A 20,468-nucleotide genomic window follows, 5' to 3' on the forward strand; every position below is an offset into this window, starting at 1 on the left:
GCTGACTTTCAAATTGTCTGTATTCTAATCTGACTATCCAAATTCTATGGGAACCTTGTTCTGAAGAACTTTACCAGACACAAATGCAAGGCACCAGGGGGCACCAGCACACAATGCTTGACCTATACCATTAACTTGAAAAGGAGGGAGGGGGAGGGTAACATTTGGAGTCCATCACTGCCAGAAGTGACGTTCTTGTTCATGTTTTGCCTCAGGTTCATTTCGACTCAGCAGTAATTAAGCTGGTATTATCCAGCATAAATAGTATATTTCATTTATCTTCACCTCCACTCACCATCCCCATTTCCCTCGGGATGCAACTTCTCCCTTAACTTTAGGTGAGAGGGCAGAGCAGACCAATGTTGCCTAACCAGAAGCTCTACGCCTATCCCCCCACCTCCGCAAAGTGCTGCTCCATAGTAATCTGACATAAAGTTAGCTGGTATAGAACCAAAATAACAACGGTGCATTTTCTTCTGGTTGCAATCTACCCATCACCTTCCCCAGCTTCGAGAAAGCTGACACAGTCCCAGACAGATTGAAGAAAACTCACACAAGTCCCAAACAGTGGACAGAACAGCCTTGACATGTGGAAACAAGTAGCTACATGGAGCTTTGTAATTTAAGCAATGGGTATGCACAATTCTTCATTTGTACTGGAGTAGAAAAATGTGAGTACATGAAAATGTGAAAGGCAAATCCAAATGTTGAAGGCCTAAAATTGGTGATGCATAATCTGGAAGTGCTGGGTCATGCTTCCCTGCAAAATTTGAAATTTTTACTTTAAAAATAATGCATTCTGGTTGATCTTGAGCACTTTTGCTACTTCGCAATTAATAGATATTTAATTTATAAAAAGGAAAGCAAATTGACATTTGGATCTTCAAGAGACCATGAAGTTCATCTGTTGAGTGCCACTTCGTAGCGCCATGAAATGGTGAAAATTTGGCGAAAAAATGGCGGACACTGCTCTGTCGGCAGCAAGTGGTGGGTCCTGCGGCGGCCACCATAGTCGTGCCACCTTTGCACTTTTGGCAGCAGCCTGAAAGTAAAAATGGCGGTGTGGTGACATCAATCAGCGTGTAACGTCGACTGACTGTCACCACACCGAATTTCGAATTCAGTGCTGGGTCCTAAGCACACCAGGTGTAAGCAGGCTGACAGTGGCGATGACAGCACTTTTTAAAGGGACACACAAATGCTTCAGGTAACTTTGTATTTAAGCTTTTGGACTGTTTTAAAAAAAAAAAAATGTTTGAAGTAGTGGCTTGCTGCAATAGATGTTTAAAGTTTTTTTTAAGTGTGGAGGGAATGCTGCTGGATGCTTTCAAGGTCTCAAATGGTAAAGGAAGGCTTCTGAGAAGACAGAAAATGCTTCAAATACTCAGCAGGTCAGGTAACATCTGTGGAGAGAGAAACAAAGTTCACATCTTAGGTTGAGCTATTACCTGACCTGCTGACTATTTCCAGAATTTTATGCTGTAATTTCAAATTTACAGCATCCACTCGCAGAGGGAAGAAGAAGACACAGAAGGGGAAGAAGCCAAAGAGGAAGAAGCAGAAGGAAGGAGGCAACCCAGACAGTCTCTTTCTGGCTGGGAATCATCCACCTGCGCTACCAATGACCACATCGCCAATTCCCCTTTCAACATTTGTCCTGCACCTTATCTTCCCTCTGTTATCGACCATCACAGTATCTTCTTGGCCACAATGTTGAAATAAAAGCCACCACAAAGCAAACTTTACAATCAAAATGTATACATCTATCCATCCAATATGACATCAAGAAATCACATCATCACCCTTATGCATTCCCTTAGTGACTGTCTTGTCTGTGCCTTTGCCTACCCTACTGATGTCATGCTGTGCTACCTCAGTGGTTGCAACATGGCTGGTGGAAGGCTGCTAACTTTCAGTGGGGAACACTGCAGATGGTCTTGCAGGATGACCTCGAGAAGCTGCTGGCTGGGAGTGTCAAATCGAGTAATATTGTCTCTGTCGTCCTAGTTGTCCTCCTCCTCCTCCTCCTCTTCCTCCTCCTCATCCTCATCTTCCTCCACCTCCTCCCCCACTGATTGGGCAGGCTGAACTTCTTTGGTGTGTGAAATGAGGAAGGCACAAGAGTGGATTTGTGATGAGGGGAGGGCAGGAAAGGAAGAGGTACATGTCAGAAGGAGGATAATATATGAGGATACCAGCATCTTTTATACTTTCAGTCCTGCTGCTGGCCAAGCGCACAGCCATGCCCCTGGTAAGAATGGCCAGCACCGTCTCCTCTAAGTGGGTGAGGTGATACTCGGAATTGGAAATGTCCTGGAGGGTCTCCTGGACCCTGTGGGTAGATGACCTCTCTTGGAATGTTGACACCCTACATGAAGCTGGAATGCTATGTGTGAGACCCTGGGTGCCCCTTCCCTGGCTTGCTGTGCCATTTGTGTTAGTGCTGAAGCATTTTTCCCATTTATTGAGGTTTGGAAAGGAATTCAACTTTAAGAGCTGAATTATCCCATTTGGAACTTCTTTTTAATGTTAACTTTTTTGAAAGGCGGTAAGGGCTAAAAACTTTGGGAGCCAAATTGGGGAGCGCGCCGTTTGGACCGCTATTTTAAAAGTTTGAAAAGTTAGCAACAGGTCCTAATGATTTCAAACTTTAAAAAAATGTGGTATTTGCGCTCCAAAATGGAAGTGGAGCACTAAAGTAAATGCTCCACTTCCTTCCTCGAGTGCAATCAGCAGCAGGCAGGGCGGTGAGTGGAACAGCACTGAAGGGAAGGGCCATCACTGCAGGCTCTGCAAAGGAAAATAAACTTAGCTTCTCCATGACGGCAGCCATGATCCCACCCGATCAGCCCGGCACTCAAGCAGACCTCGGCCACCTCGCCTTTAAGCATTGCTCCTGAAGCAGCCGGCCGCCCGATGCACGCCTCCAGCAGCTGTTGGTGTTTTCGCCCAGTGATGCTGCAGGGGGTGGAATGCAATTTCGGGTCCGGGGTGCTACCAGGGCGATGCACATGACGATGATGTCAAGATCTCCGGGCGAAGGAGATCGGTGCGCAACACTGTACCGCAGCCACAAAACTCCCACCGAATTTAGTGGGAGATGCTGATCTCGCCGCGCCCGGTTGCAACCCCATTTGCACCCCATTAGCGCCCCCGGAGGCGACAACAGGAGGCGCAAAGGAGCCCCAATTTTATCCCTAATTTTTTAACTGCATTTTAATTTGTATTACTTCTGAGTGCATTGGCCCTTTAATTCATAGCCCTGTTAATTACCCATAATTCTTTGCAAGCTCCGTAACCTCGCTCCCGGAGGCTGTGCAAACCTCAAAAGCACTTCAAGACAAGAAATTTGCCTTGGATGCCTCCATTAATGCCACCAAGAGGGCCTTGCATGCAAGGTAAGTGCTGCGCCACCATTCTCCAGTCCCCCAGATGAATTTACTCGGCTTAGCGTTGCGGCCATTTTCGGCGGTCATTAACTTTAATTGCCGGTGATACCGGCAACTTGCTTGGCTAAAACAAATTTTTAGCCCCATTACTTACCTAAACATCACTCTTCTACCCCAGTTCCCTAAGGCAGCCTACCTCTCCCAGACCCAGTTCACAGAGACACTGTACTCCATTCAATTCCCTTTCCTTTCATTCTTTTCCCCCTTCTCCAGCACTCTCCCTTATCACTCCCTCTCAGTTAATGCCAACAGTCTCCTTCATTCCTCACTCGGGCACTCCTCCTAGCTTCTCCCCTCTTTTCCCCAAGGCACTGTTCCCAGCAAATGTTCTGACCACTCGGGTGAACTCCTACTGGAGTTCTGTCAAGAATTTGTTGGAACAACCAAGTGGGTTTAAAGCCTCTGTTTTATGCTTATGCCAATTTTTTTCAATAAAACTATCGACAAAAGGAATTTCACCCACGTATTGTGGTACTGCCAGAGTTGATTCTTGGCCTGTGCTGAGATTTGCTAAGATGATCTCAGTTGGGGCGTGAAATGGTGTGGTACAATTGGTTGTAGCAGCCCTGGGCTCAGGAAAGGAAAAATCAGTGATTGTTCCAACACCTGATGGTATCTAGTGATTTTTGTTGGAAAATGACCTTTTGTCGGGGAGGCCTGGATTGGACTTGGTTGTATTGGCCTCTGTGGTAAAAATAGTTTTTGAACACTCACCATCTAAGTAATGAGATGAGGTTGGGGGTACAGTAGCACAGTGGTTATGTTACTGGACGAGTAATCCAGAGGCCTGAACTAATAGTCCGGAGGCGTGAGTTCAAATCCTACCAAGACAGCTGGGAGATTTAAATTCAGTTATTAAATAAATCTGGAATTTTAAAAAAAGCTAGTATCAGTAATGGTGACCATGAAACTATTGGATTGTTGTAAAAACCCAATTGGTTCACTAATGTCCTTTAGGGAAGGAAACCTGCCATCCTTGCCTGGTCTGACCTATATGTGACTCCAGACCCACAGCAATGTAGTTGACTCTTAACTCCCCTCTGAATTGGCCTAGCAAACCACTCAGTTGTACCAAACTGCTGCGACAAAGTCAGAACTGTGGGAGTACCTTCACCACACGGACTGCAGCGGTTCAAGAAGGTGACTCACCACCACCTTCTTGAGGGCAACAAGGGATGGGCAATAAATGCCGGCCTTGCCAACGATGTGAACGAGGATCCGTAGAACTGTATCCATGCCGGAGTTAGTTCCTTCGGGAGAGCAAGGGGGGAATTGGAAAACAAAACACTGTGACAGATTAACTTTTATTTCAGAAAATGCTGCCATTGCGCGAAGAAACCACAAAACATAATAAAATGATTAAAGCAGTTCCTTCCAAACACACACATAACTCTCTAAATGTGTGAGGTGTGTATTGAGGAAATGTTTCCTTTTATAAAACAAAATTTAACAGCTTTTGAAAATGCAAAAATACAACAAAATACATACATGCATTACAAGTAGCCTCAAAGCTCATTGAAAATATTCAAAATCCTGCACTATCTGTAGGCATCCACTGTAATGTAAATCTTTAAAAGCTTTTTTGTCTGAGGGGTCACTTAAGGAAAGACAGGACGTACAGCAGGTTGAGAAAGTAGAGTCAAAAGCATCAAACAAGCAAGCAACAAGCAAAGTGGAGAGATGATTATCAGATTTTAGTGACCTACAGTATTCCTCGCTATAGCTTTATCACTGGGTAATAAAAAAGCACCCCAATTTGTGTCAATGTCATCATACAGTATAGAAAAGACACAGGTCCATTATGCCCTTCAGGAAAAAATTGAGATCCTTGCTTTCAAAATAACAACCTTTTAAGACACTCTGTCTGGGTGTCTCAGGAAATTACATTTTATTTCACATGTGACCGATCCTCCATGGCATTTTTCAAGATGCTGTTCAAATATTTCCCTCCTCGCCATGCAAAAGAAAGCCCAAACATTATCTTTGTCATATACATACTTTTGCCAGAGCACTTTATAACTTTTCCCATGTCCATTAGGCCTTGCAGCCTAATCTTGTAGTACCAATAGCTCCCATGGTGAGATCATTAAGTGAATTATTTTAAGATCAAACAGCCAGCAGTGACAATGAGGTCCGATATAAGGTGAATGCTTCAAAGGCTTCCTCCTGAAATTATGGCTCTACAGTCTATTCATCACCTCTCGATGGGGCTTGCCCCACTATTAGTTGGCTTTAGCTGCAGGCTAAGGTAGCACCACTAATTGGCCTTTGCAACAAAACTGACCTGTGAACAGGATAAAACTTGTGCTAAACTAAAAAAAAAATGATTGAAGGTCAAAGCAGGACTAGTGCAGCTACTCGCTATATCTGGTAAATGAATTTCTTCCTCTTCAGACAGTTCACATTATGAAACATCTGCATTGCTACCTGACTAAAACAATTGCTCCTTCAAGTAGCTCAGAAAGGTCCACTTTTATACCTCAAGGACAAATGGGTCTATCATTTTCTTCATTTTCTCCTGTTCCTCGCATGACGAGTCTTTGATCTCTGGGAATAATGGCAGACAGAGCAATTTAACTGCATCATACAGGTGCAAGGAGTTTATTTAGCAGGTTGTGCCTTTTCCCCCTAGCACATTAGCTGCATGCATACAAATAGATTTTTACTGATTAATGCAGGTGAAATGGCAAAAGAATCACAACAAAGACTCGGTCACACCTGCAGGAATACGCATTTTAAAACACTACATAATTAAACTCAAGGAGAATAGGTTTCCCCTCTCCCAACCCCCCTGCAGACAATGAAGCTCTATGGCCAAAGTAGAACAAGATCATGTAAAGGGAAAAAGCTTACCTGTGAACACATCTCAGCTGTTTCCCACATATAAAGGACTTCCAATTACAGTAGGCCTGCATTTGAAAGAAAACATTTGCCCTAGGTCGATTACTAGATCCAGCATTACACAAATATAAAGTGTGGGGGAGGGGAGGGGGTCATAGTAAGCTGTAAATCTGTATCTAGACTGGCAAAAATAAAAGGAATTGGGTTGGCTAATGCCTTTCACAATCAAAGGTTTGTGAAGCTTTTAATGATTTCTATGCACATATTTTTAAATGGCTATTTGCCTTCATTCTGCGTCCTTATACTAATCGCGGGAGTTGAGCTAATGGACGAGGGAATTTTCCTCAACCTCTTCGGTGCTACTCTGTGGTTGGCTGGCCGGAGATTGGGAATAAGGTGAGTAATATTACCTTTTTCCCTCCCTCCCCATGGTAAAATACTGCAGCTTTGTGAGGCACTCCAATTAGTGGGCCTGCTAAGAATGGACTGATCTATGAGTGAGATACAAAGAAAACATGAATACTGGAAATCTGAAACTGATAAATGCTAGATTAATGCAGCTGGTCAGTCAGCAGCACCTGAAAGCAGTTTTATATTTTGTGTATTTTCCCTCTTCCCCTTTCTTTTATTCTGTTCCTTTTTAAATGCTGTCCACCTGTAATATCTCTCAATTCTGAGCTATGGTTCTATCAACTGTCTCGTGTTTTTCGTAACCACATGTTGCCTGACCTGTTTATTATCTTCAGCGTTCTCTGTTTTTGTTTCATATTTTCAGCATCTGAAGTATTTTGCTTTTTGTTTATATTGTTGCTATTTTAGTTTGGATTCCCAGAGTCTGGTGTCTGTGAATAAGCTCCTGGTATTTGCTTTACAAAATCTGGTTCCCTAAATCTGGCACAAATTTTTCTGTGGTCCTATGAATCAGCCACCAGCATAAGTAACCAGTATTGTAAACCCCATGAAATGGCCAGTCGCCAGGAACCCAAACTCAAACTGTGGCAGCAAAAAAATTAGGTCGTGTGGAAAGGCATGTTAACATTTCAGATGGATTCCTGCAGAACTGAGAGTTTCTATCTCTCACCTTCCATTGCTAAAACACTGATCGATCCTTCACCAACGCTCCCCATGTTGCCTTTCTCTCCTCTGCCTTTCACAAACCTCCATTAATTTGGAATTGTACAGCTTGAGTCCTCTCTGATACAATACTAGCCTTTGCAAAGCTTCACTGGCTCCCTTTCTGCCAGTGTATCAGCTTCATGGTCCTTGTTCTCATTTTTGCCCCACCATTTCTCACAAAATCTTGTTCAACTTTGCAGGGAGAAATTCATTATCGCTTAGCCCATTTTTGGCCTTAAAATTTGTGTTGTAATTTCCCATGGCCGACCATCGCTGGTAGCATGTCGGCCACTAAATTGGAAGCTGATGAACTTTAGATCTCCAGGTGCTTGCATGAAACAGGTGTTGGCAGGTCTTGCATCTGCAAATCAGGGTCCTAATGCTGGTTGTAGGACCCCGGTGCAAAATTCGGGAACAAATGGGCAGAGTTTGCGCCACACAAGCTCCACCTAGTTGTGTCAGGCCTTGTGCTCCCTAACCAGCAGGTCTTGCTGGAGGTCGCTCCAGAAATCGGCGCAAAGCACTTTCAAAGTTTCATTTCTGTGGGGCCAGAAGGAGCAGGAATGTTCCACCTGGCGCCACAAAACTACTGCAGCCTGGGCTCGAGCCCTCCTCCTTGCTTCCGCTTTAATATTTACAGCACAGAAGGAGGCCATTTTACCTATCATGCCTGTACTGGGTCATTGCTACAGAAGTCCAAGACTAATCCCACTGCCCTGCTGTCTCACTTAGCCGAGTATCTTCACAAAGAGAGTGAGGAGAGAGATTAGGAGAAACATCTTTATTGTAGATGTTTGTTTTGAGCACAGACTGCATTGCCAAAGGGAGTGATTGAGGATACTAGGCTATGCGAGACAGCACGGCAGTTGCACTAGTCTTGGAGTTTTAACCTCTCACCTCCAATCCATTTCTTGCTCCCTCTCCTCCTTTATCCACCTCCAGTCTCACTTTCAGCATTACTTGTAAAAATTGACGCAAAATATTTATTTAACATTCTCGCTCTATCATCAGCTTCTACAATTAGGCTCCCTCCTTCACTCCCTCAATGGTCCTACCCACTCTTTAAGCATTTCTTTTACTTTTTATATGCTTAGAAAAATCCTTACTCTTTCCTTTCATATTATGTGCTAGCCTTTTTTTCACATTCCCTTTTGGCCCTTCCAATCTCTCTTTTCACCTCTCCAATAAACATTTTATTTTCCTTAAGATTTTCTTTAGCAATCTTTACCATAATTCAATGGATAGTGTTTAGGAGTGGGAATCTAGTCTGATTTTTGCCCCTGAAATAAATATAACTCCGACTAAAATAAAAACAGAAAATGCTGGAAATCGCAGTAGGTCAGGCAGCATCTGTGGAGAGAAACCGAGTTAACATTTTGGGTCAATGACCCTTTGTCAGAACTGGCAACTATTCGAAATGAACAAATTAACAAGGTAAAAGAGACAAACGGAATTCCCGTCTGAGGGAAGAGCAGAACTTCTTCAAGGTGGGCATTCCTAGAAGAGAAGCGGCAGTGAATTAAACACTAATATAAAAGCAAAATACTGCGGATGTTGAAATCTGAAATAAAAACAGAAAATGCTGGAAATCTCAGCGGGTCAGGCAGAATCTGTGGAGTGAAACCGAGATAACAGCCCTGAAATTCCGATGTCCCGGGTGTGTACGAAGTTTCTACGGACCCGGGAAGGCATCGGAAAAGCCGGGTTTCAGCGCTCAATGCGCATGCGCTGAAAACCGACTTTTCCGCTCTGTCAAGTTTCTGGCTTGACAGATCCTCCGTATCTCGGGAGCGAGAACACTTACAGGGCAAGATTTCCGATATTTACGAATATCTTGTCCTGCAAATATCCTTTAAAATCTTGCACCTGAAAAAGCAGGCGTATAGCCTACTTTTACAGGCTCAAGTGTTTAAAAATACACAAAAACATTTAAAAATAAAGTTATAAAAACACATTTTATTTTTAAAAACACTTCCCACTACAGTAAGTTTATTTTAAGGCTTAATTTTAAAAACTTCTTAAAAGGTTGGGAAAATGTTTTTTTATAAGACTTTAATTTAAATGAATGTTAAATATGTAGTTTATTTTCTATTTTTATTGTGTTTTGGGTGTTTGGGGGTTCTCATTCATAGTAATAGGAGTTCCGGACTTACGAAACTCCTATTACTATGAATAAGACTCTATACTACACCTGATTGGCTGCTGTCTGCAGATCCTGGCCTGCGCACGTCCCTACGTGCACGCACTGCGACGCGCAGTCATCAGAGGCCTCAGACTTGGAAGTTCCAACGGGCGCAGCAGCAACAGGTAAGTGCACATCTTTTTTCTCTTTTTCTGTCGTTTGCACGTGGGAAGAGCTCTACCGGAATTTCAGGGCCATTGTTTCGGGTTGATGACCCTTCGGCAGAACTGGAGAGTGTTTGAAATGTTTTTATTTCAGATTCCAGCATCAGCAGTATTTTACTTTTATATTAGTGTTTAATTCACTGCCACTTCTCTTCTAGGAATGCCGACCTTGAAGAAGTTCTGCTCTTCCCTCAGACGGGATTTCTGTTTGTCTCTTTTACCTTTTTCTTTGTTCATTTCGAACATTTGTCAGTTCTGACGAAGGATCATCGACCCAAAATGTTAACTCGGTTTCTCTCCACAGATGCTGCCTGACCTGCTGAGATTTCCAGCATTTTCTGTTTTTATTTCAGATTCCAGCATCCGCAGTATTTTGCTTTTGTATAACTCCTACTGAGATCAGCAACTCAACACAAAGCAAGGAAGATTAAGCCTGGGACCTTCCTGATCTGGTTTAGTTCCACAATGAGTTGCACATTTACCAATTGCCATTGAGGATCTTGTATTTGGGTATTGGTATGCTGGTAGTCTGTTTCTATGGTGCTTTAAACTATTCCCCTCTCTGTGACAGAAAATTAAAGATCAGTACAATGTTAATGCTCCAGTAATGCAGATCCATTTTATAAGTAAGAAAATGTGCATAATTTATTAAACCATATTTTAAACTGTAATTACAGCAGAGTTTGGTATCCTGTGAATGAAGTAATTATGACACACTCAATGTGATTTAATAATAAATGGACATCTTCTGTCAGGGACCTGTTCATACTTTATTAGTCAATAAATCCACATATTAAATTGCAATTACCTCTGTTTGTGGCTCCTGCAAAATGCAATAATTACAACATAAAATATGGAATAATAAACATGGAGCCATCTGTATGAATGCACTTCTGTGCTGAATCAAATAAAACTGAGTGGAGTTACCCTTACCTTACCAAACAAACAGAAGCTCCATGCAGCCAGCCTATGAAATGCTGTGATTAGCACCTGAAGGGTTAATAAAACCTCTCATAAGCTGATACTGCTTGTTAAATATGGCTTAACCTAAAAGAGGTTTATTGCCCCTTTGATCTTTGGAAGTTGGGGGGGAGAAAAGAAGAGTTTGCTCTGCATGTTCAGTAAAATTGACACCAGTACACATTTCGACTCTCCCCTCAGGATCTAAACGTCAATCATTGTCTTGTTGTTTTGCTGTACTGTAGAAAAAAGATGGAAATGCCATTTATAGGAAACATTAGAGGCTAAGTGGATAATTTAAAAGTTATATCCCTTTCTTTTGATTGGCCTAGACAGGCATTTTTTAACCATCAAAATTTTGTCACCCACTCCAGGCTACTTAGATGTTCATATTTAAACAACTATAATCTCTTCAAAGTACTGTACATTTTGCACAGTTCAAAAAGGTGCAAAGATGCATGTCCAAAATGTCACGGAATTTACTCTTGCTCATGAGCAATTTGAAACAAGAATATTCTCTTGAGATGTTGTAGTATGTGCATTGCAGTTTTCTGTCCCAGCTTAAACTGACAGTGCAATCTTATCCTCAACTGTATACCTGTCAAGAGCAATTTTACCTGTTTAATTCTATGTAAGTCTATTTCTGCTATATGTCTAATAATCAGAATTATTTTTTGCGAAATGTATAGTCTTGTTGCAGTCCACACCCCCATTCTTACTTATGTAAATACAAATTTGTTGATTGTTTACTAGTTCTTTAAACAGCCCACAAATTGTGGCAATTCAATACACTTAGATATCATAGAAATGATTGTACAGGATATCATCCAATCCATTGTGCCTGTGGCAGTCACTTAAAGGAGAAGGTAAGGACATTGTTCCCTTTAATTTTTTGGGGGGGCTGCATGGTCCCTTTAAGGGGCCGCGCAGCCCATTCAAAATAGCGCACATGCGTGGTTTTTCCCCTTTAAAAGCCAGTGAGCCAGCTGTATTGGGAGCTCACCGTGCAGCTTAAAGGGAGCACTGGGTAAGGACTATTAATAGTAACTACTTACCTACAGGCCACTGTCATGTTTTGGCATTTTTTGTCATTTTTTTTCCATTGAAAGGATTCAGAAAAGAGTTACTTTAATCATCATCATAGGCAGTCCCTCGGAATCGAGGAAGATTTGCTTCCACTTCCAAAGTGAGTTCTTTGATGGCTGAACAGTCCGATACGAGAGCCACAGACCCTGTTACAGGTGGGACAGACATTCGGCGAGGAAGGAGGTCAGTGGGGCTGGTTTGCTGTGCGCTCCTTCCGCTGCTTGCGTTTGACCTCTTCATGCTCTTTGTGTTGAGACTCGAAGAGCTCAACGCCCTACCAGATGGACTTTCTCCACCTCGGGTGGTCTTCGGCCAGGGTCTCCCAGTGGTGATGTCGCACTTTACCACGGAGGCTTTGAGGGTGTCCTTATAACGTTTCCGCTGTCCTCCTTTGGTTCATTTAACATGAAGGAGCTCCGCATAAAGCATTTGCTTAGGGAATCTCGTATCTGGCATGCGGACTATGTGGCCTGCCCAGCGAAGCTGATCGAGTGTGGTCAGTGCTTCAATGCTGGGGATGTTAGTCTGGTCGAGGACACTGATGTTGGTCCGCCTGTCCTTCCAGGGGATTTGCAGGATCTTGCGGAGACATCGTTGATGATATATCTCCAGCTACTTGAGGTGCCTTCTATACATCGTCCATGTCTCAGATCCATACAGGAGGGTGGATATTACTACAGCCTAGTAGACCATGAGTTTGGTGGTAGATTTGAGGGCCTATTCTTCAAGCACTCTTTTCCTCAGACGGCCGAAGGCTGCGCTGGCGCACTGGAGGCGGTACTGAATCTCCGCATCAATGTCTGCCTTTGTTGATAAGAGGCACCCGAGATTTGGGAAATGGTCCACGTTGTTCAGGGCCGTGCCGTGGATCTTGATGACTGGAGGGCAGTGCTGTGCGGCGGTGACAGGCTGGTGGAGGACCTTTGTCTTACGGTTGTTAAGTATAAGGCCCATGCTTTCATATGCCTCAGTGAATACATTGACTGGATGCCGCCGGAGGCCTTGTATGGGCTGGCAAATGATCTAACTCCTGCTTCTCCTGGGCCAACAAAAACAAAAACTCAACATTTGCAGTACCGGCCACTTCTGTCCCTGGCTGAAGGGACCTCGTGCCGGCCGCTTCTGTCCCTGGCCGAAGGGACCCCGGTACTGGCCGTTTCTATCCCGGGCCGAAAGGACTCTGCACCGGCCCGGGCCAAAGGGACTCTGCTCCAGATTCGGGGGATGTCCAACCGGCCAAGGGGACTCTGGAATGACCCGCCAAGGGGACTCGAGGACGTGGAACCGCCTGAAGGGACTCCGAGGCGGGCGTTCAATCCACCGAAGGGACTCCGAGGCTGGTGCTGAACCGACTGAAGGGACCGAGGTGTGGCATCGTCTTATACTCCCAACCAACTTTTAATTAATTCTTAAACTTTTAACCAACTTTTAAACTTATTTAACAATTTGGGAGAACTTTTAAAACTTACATTTTAGACTCTCAATCGAAATACCTTCAAATATCTATTATTAATCTACATCTTTGACTTCTAACAAATTTTAGAAACTTTTTAAATTGGGGAAACTTTTATAATCTATTATTGATCTACATCTTAGATTTTTAACAACTCTTAGAAACTTCTTCAAACTTCTTAACAACTCTTAGAAACTTTTGAAATAATTTGGGAAACTTTATCAACTTTTAACTTTTAAAATAACTTTGGAAGTCACCTTCCTAATGCCTGACCCCCAAACTAGCCTCGAGCCATCTACCAACAATGGCGCTACCTGGCGCCGAGATTGCGGCCAACACTTCGCCGTAGGCAATTAGGTTTATCAAGCTGTATCTGGTCTCCAGTTACTTTAAAATATGTTTATAAGCATAATGTAGTTATCCAAGTTAAAGTAAATGACTTGAGGTATTGGCCCAGAAATCCCGGTCGGCTGCTTCCCGCAGGCGATCGTGTAAAAAACTTTAAAAAGATGCGCACTTACCTGAACCTGCTGCTCCCACGCAAGTTCCCGGTCCTGAGGTCTCCACTGACTGCGTGTCGCAGCGCGTGCATGTCAGGACGTGCGCAGGGCTGGAGCTGGCTCTGGGCAGCCAATCAAGGCAAAGTGTGTTCTCATTCATAATAATGGGAACTCCGTAAGTTGGAGTTCCCATTATTATAAATGAGAAACCCCCCCAAACACACAAAACATTCAATAAAAAATAGAAAAAAATACACTACATAGTAAACATTAATTTAAATTAAAGTTGTTATTATTAAAAATATATATTTTTCCCATTTTTAAAAAAGCTTTTTAATTATGCTTTAAAATAAATTTAACGTAGTGGGCAGGGTTTTTAAAAATAAAATGTGTTTTTTAAATTTTATTTTTTATGTTTTTAATGTGTTTTAAAATTCTTATGCCTGTAAAAGTAGGCTAAAAGCCTGCTTTTATCAGGCGCAAGAGTTTTCAGGACATTTGCTGGGCAAGATATGAGTAACTATCACAATCTTACCCATGCAAATGTCCTGGCTGCCGAGATATGGAAGATCTGTCAAGCTGGAGCTTCACAGATTGAAAAAAAACGGTTTTCAACGCATGCACATTGTGCGCTGAAAACCGGCTTTTGCGATGTCTTCCTGGGTCCGTACACACTCAGTACGGACCCGGGAGGCCGGAATTTCTGCCCCAACAGATGGTTACGATGTAAATGATCTTGCTTTGATGTTGTTTCCTCATAGACGGTAAATAATAAGCAATTCGTTAGCTTGTCTCGGAAGTTGATGAACACCTCACTCCCATTGTTTTCGGGAGTCGCTGGTCCTCGGTGCTTGGCAGGAGTTCTGGCAGGCCTTTCCTTTCGGCTGTGAACAACAGAGATAAATCATAGCAATACAGACCTCGGCAGTCAATCTGGTTTTTGAAATGGAATGTTGTGAGGCAGTCAGGCAGCAAAGGCTGCGAGAACGTTGGAATGTCAGAGTGTAGTCAGAAAATATTTTGTTTATGACAAATCAACTGACTTGCTGATGTGGGGAGCTTTAAGTGTCTGTTATTTTGCATTATTATGCAAAGACAAGTTGTACTGATTGAACCATGTGAGCTGTTGCTCTGTATGTTCACTCACTGTAAAATATGATTTGCATCAAGCCTCATCTCAGCAGATGTTTGCTTGGTTCGTTTATGTAGAGATTGAAGAAGTTCATGTGCGAAAGATCATATCTGATTCAGGTCATAAAGTGGTGTTATTGTTACACCCCCTCCCCCCTCCACCGGTTATATTATTGCGTAAGTAAATATAAGGCAGTGTAAGTCAACTCCCATAAAAGTAAGATGGCGCCACTGAACCCGAGAAGGTATCTATGGCAGATCCGAATTTGTGACAGCCACATTCTTTGTGGCGAAATCACACCTCACACTATTAGCATACAAATGTGTTAATGATTTGAAACAGTTTCAAATAGTGGCAGAGGAATATCAGACAAATGTGTTAAAACACACATGCAAAATTCTTCTGGCTGCAATTTTAATCTTTAACATTAAGCAAATTCTTACAGATTGGTCCCACGTTGAATTCCCCATACTGTTTTGGTGGGAAAGTGGGTCAGATTTTGGGTCAAACATTGAATCAAGACTCTCCACGCTGTCTCTCATTTTACATAAAAACTGTGGAACTTCTTACCTCCCTCATTTTGGACTTCTCCCAACAACGCACAGGCTTTTAAACTCTAACTTTAGTGTTACTTAAACACTAGGAAAATCCTTAACAACAAGAATGGTTCTGTGGTGCAAATGGTACACAGGACACCCAAAGGAAACCATTGGGCTAAGTATTGGTTATGACCCGATTTGAGGCGGTGACACCGACTGGTCACTAACTTTAGCGCTGGTCGATGTTTACCGCCTCCAACTGGGATATTCCTTTCTGGCGCCACAAGAGAGGAGTGGAGCGCTAAGAGAAGCATTCCACAATCCCCTTAGGGCGCTAAAGGCCCATCGCGGGGCGGTAGCGCTATTCAAGTTAAGGCATTAGGACACCGGCATCCTAGCGCCTAAAGAGGAGTCGAGGGCGACCATCTGAAACCTGCAAACAAATGGAATGGAGGCTACCAACAGCCTTCCACAGGTAAGAGAGGTAAGTAAATTGTAAAAAATTTGACTCTCAACACTTACCTCTTCATTCCCTGTGATATCGCCCAGGATCTTCTGTGCACCATCTGCTTCCCCTTGTAGGGAGTCATCATCATAGGCAGTCCCTCGGAATCGAGGAAGACTTGCTTCCACTCTTAACACAAGTTCTTAGGTGGTGTACAGTCCAATACGAGAACCACAGTCTCTGTCACAGGTGGAACTTTGTCGGGAGTAGCGGCAGGTGTTACGGCAGGTTAAAGCAGTCAATTTCAGAAATGCGTCGCAAAGGGGGCGTTGCACACCCTTGATGTCACCAAGTGGGTGGCGCTAGAGTGCACAGTGCTAAATGACCGCGCCGCCATTAAAGCACCAATTAAGTTTGTGGGAAGCTGTCATAGTGCGGTGTCGGGCGGTAGGTGCTTAACGGCCCATTAGCGCCACTCTTGGGCACTAAGGGGTGGTGCTAAGCCAACGGATTCTTAGCCCTATGTTATAATCATAGAATGATACAGCACAGGAGGCCATTCGGCTCATCATGTCTTTGTTGGTTCTTTGAAAGAACTATCCAATTAGTCCCTCTTCCCTGTTTTTTCCCCGTAGCCATGCAAATTTGTCCACTTCAAGTAAATATCCAATTCCATTTTGAAGGTTATTATTGAATCTGCTTCCTCTACCCTTTCAGGCAGTGCATTCCAGATCATAGCAACTCGCATTAAACATGTTTTCCACGTGTCGCCTCTGGTTCTTCTGCCAATAACTGTTCCTTTCCTTCTTACAATTTACTACATTTCCAAATATCGTGTCATCTGCAAACTTTGAAATGATGCCCAGCACATCCAAGTCCAGGTCATTAATATATATCAAAAAGAGCAGTGGTCCCAGTACCTACCCTGGGGAGCAGCAGAACAGCACTGCACACTTCCCCCAGTTAAAAAACAACTGTTCACCACGGCTCTCTGCTTTCTGTGCCTTAGCCAATTTCGTATCCACGCTGCCACTGCCCCTTTAATCCCATGGGCTTCAATTTTGCTGACAGGTACTTTATCAAACACCTTTGGAAAGTCCATATACACAACATCAACCATATTATCATCAACTCTTTCCATTACTTCATCAAAGAATTCGATCTAGTTAATTAAACAGGATTTGTCGTTAACAAATACATGCTGGCTTTCATGTATTAACCCATATTTTCCAAGTGCCAATTAATTTTGTCCCAGATTAATGTCTCTAAACATTTCCCCACCAATGAAATTAGCTTGACAGGCCTGCAGCTGCCAGATTTAACTTTCTCCCCTTTTTTGAACAAGGTTGTGACATTTGCAATCCTCCAGTCCTCTGGCATCACTCCCTTTTCTGAGGAGGTTTGGAAAATTGTGGAAAGAACCTCCACAATTTCCATCTTTACTGCCCTCAGCAATCTAGGATGCATCCCATCTGGACCGAGTGATATTTCTACTTTGAGTGTTGCCAACCTTTTTATTACCTCCTCTTTATTTTTATGCTATCTAATTTCTCTACTACCTCTTCCTTTACTGTGACATTTGCAGCATCCTCTTCTTAGACAGATGCAAAGTATTCATTTCGTACCTCAGCCATGCCCTCTATCTGCTTAAGAGGATCACCTTTTTTGGTTCCTAATCATCCCCACACTTCCTTTGACTACCCTTTTATTATTTATATGTTTATAAAAGACCTTTGAGTTCTCTTTTATGTTAGAGTTAATCTATTCTCATATACTCTCTTTGCCCCTCTTATTTCCTTTTTCATTTCTCCACTGTACTTTTTTATATTCAGCTTGGTTGTCTACTGAATTCTGAAACTGAAATTTATCATAAGACTCCTTTTTCTGTTTCATTTTAATCTCTAGGGGGGTGAAATTCGATAAGGCCCAAAAACAGGCTGGGGCACTGCGGAGCGAGGTTTACTCACGTCAGTTTAGAAATCTTAAGTAACACGTTAATTTGGAGCTGCCTGCTAACTTTTAGCGCACAGCCCAGTGACTATCGTGCTGCTTCAGGCTGTGTGCTCAGCAGGAGGCCCAATGTCATGTCACTGTAGCGAGGCTACATTCTCTTAAAGTGAGGCTGTCAGTTTTGAAAGCAGTCTCAAGCCCTTAAAGGTGAACTGCCTTCTGAAAAAAAATTACAAATCATTCAAAAATAGACAGTCTCTAGCCCTTAAAGCTCAACTGCCTTCTGCAACCAAAAAAACACAGTAAAATTCATTCCAAGCTAGGAAGTCTCAAGCTCTTGAAGCCAAACTGCCATCTGTACATAAAAAATGGTAAAAGTGCTTCTGCACTAACACAAATGGCTCAACTGACCAGGGAAGGGGCACCCAAGGTCTCGGATGCAGTAGTCTAGCTTTGTGCAGGGGGTCAACACTGGAAGAGAGGTCTTCTACCCACAGGGGCCAGGAAGCCCCCCAGAAATAATGATGTGAGACCAGATTACCAGTGTCGCCCCCAGGATCTGGCTCCGGTGCCCAATGAAGTTTCATGACCTCAGACGAGTAAGGTAAGTGAATGCATCTTCAAAAACCATCTCCACCAACTGCACCACTAGACTCTCACACACTGCTCAATGTATGACTCCATCCCCCCATCACTCGCCTACCACCAATTTCTACCAAACACCAAAGCAAACCTCACATTCCTAGCTTCACCTCACCCTCTTGGAGGACACGGTGCTGGCTATTCTTGGCAGGGGCAAGGCTGAGCCCTTGGGCAGCGGCGGGGCTGAAAGAATACAAGATGCTGGTATCCTCGTGTGTTATCCTCCTTCTCACATCCCACTTACTCCTCATCCCACAAAAACCTGATGCATAAGTTGCACATGGTGTAAGCATGCATCTCTTGCTTTCCCGCCCTCCCCTCACCACAACCCTACCCATCCTCATTTCAGTCACTAAAGAAATGCACCATGCCCAGCCAGTGGTTGACCAAGTAGAGGGAGAGGAGAGTGAAGAAAAAGAAGAAGAAACACCTTCACTCAATTTGACACTCCCAGCCACCAGCTGCTTGAGATCGTCCTGCAAGGCCATCTACAGTCTCCCTTACTGAAAGTCAGCAGCCTTCAACCAGCCATGCTGCAGCCACTGGGGAAGGACTGGGTGATATCAGTAGGATAGGAAAAGGCACACGCAAGACAGTCACGAAGGGTATGCACAAGGGTGATTAGTTGACTTTTTGATTTAATATTGGATGCATATATGGATAACATTGGATTGGAAAGTTCACTTTGTGGCGGCTTTTATTTCAGCATTGTGGCCAAGAGGACGCTGTGATGGTCAGTTACAGAGAGAAGGTAAGATGTGGGACACATGTTGAAAGGGGAATTGGGGTTGTGTTCACTGGTACCACAGGCAAATGATTCGATCCCGGATATCTGAGCCAGAAACGGGCTGTCAGCGTTACATCCTTCCTTCCGCTTCCTCCTCTTCTGCTTTTTCCTCTTCCCTCTGCGAGCGGCTTGTCCTCTTTGCTGCCTTTGCTTCATCTCCATGTGATGTTGCAGCCCAAGGGATTTGCAACTAGAGCCCCCAGGACTGTGAGCAAGTGGCATTCTCAGAGGCCTTCCTTTAACATCCAAAGCCTTGCAAGCATCCAGCAGCACACCCTGCACTCTCTGCACACTTTAACAGTGTTTTAAATGTATTGCACCAAGCCACTACTCCAATAAAATGTAACAAAACCACTCCAAAAACTGAAATCTATATTAGCGACTTGGATGAAGGGACCGAGTGTAACGTAGCCAAGTTTGCTGACGATACAAAGATGGGAGGAAAAGCAATGTGTGAGAAGGACACAAAAAACCTGCAAAAGGATATAGACAGGCTAAGTGAGTGGGCAAAAATTTGGCAGATGGAGTATAATGTTGGAAAGTGTGAGGTCATGCACTGTGGCAGAAGAAAATCGAAGAGCAAGTTATTATTTAAATGGACAAAATTTGCAGAGTGCTGCAGTACAGCAGGACCTGGGGGTCCTGGTGCATGAAACACAAAGGTTTAGTGTCTAGGTACAGCATTGTCAATTGGCTGCCGATATGTAGGCCGCCCCTGGTGGTTTTTCCAGCGGTCCCCACTTCCACCCCACTGCTGCCTAACCCTCATAAGTGCATCATCAAAGCATGCAGCGATGATGTCCCGCCTCCGCAAGATCCTTTAAATCCATTGGCAGGATAGGCGCACCAAAGTCAGTGTTCTTGCTCAGGTCAACAATCCCAGCATCGAAGCATTGACCACGCTCGATCAGCTCAAATGGACAGGCCACATCGTCCACATGCCTGATATGAGAGTTCCAAAACAAGCGCTCTACTCAGAGCTCCAACACGGCAAGCAGGTTGGCAGAGGAAACACTTCCAGGAAACCCTCAAAGCCTCCTTGGAAAAAGTGCAACATCCCACTGACGCCTGGGAATCCCTGGCCCAAGACCGCTCAAAGTGGAGGAGAAGCCTCCGGGAAGGCTCCGAACACCTTGAGTCTCTTCGCCGGCAGCAAGTGGAAGCCAAGCGCAAACAGCGGAAGGAGCGCACGACAACCCAAGCACCCCACCTACCCGTCCCT

The 20,468-nt window shown here is 43.8% G+C and overlaps 1 long non-coding RNA gene across 1 annotated transcript; it reads right to left on the reverse strand.

Annotated features, from left to right (window-relative positions):
* Window positions 1–4,940: 4,940 nt before the first annotated feature.
* LOC139263890 (uncharacterized) lies at window positions 4,941–10,876 on the reverse strand. Its single transcript, XR_011593240.1, has 3 exons — window positions 10,686–10,876; window positions 6,303–6,358; window positions 4,941–5,996 (listed from the first exon to the last, which is right to left on the reverse strand). It is a non-coding gene; the product is annotated as an uncharacterized lncRNA (long non-coding RNA).
* Between the last annotated feature and the right edge of the window lie 9,592 nt (window positions 10,877–20,468).

This window comes from Pristiophorus japonicus, chromosome 5 (genome assembly GCF_044704955.1).
Source record: "Pristiophorus japonicus isolate sPriJap1 chromosome 5, sPriJap1.hap1, whole genome shotgun sequence".
NCBI classification, from domain to species: Eukaryota; Metazoa; Chordata; class Chondrichthyes; family Pristiophoridae; genus Pristiophorus; species Pristiophorus japonicus.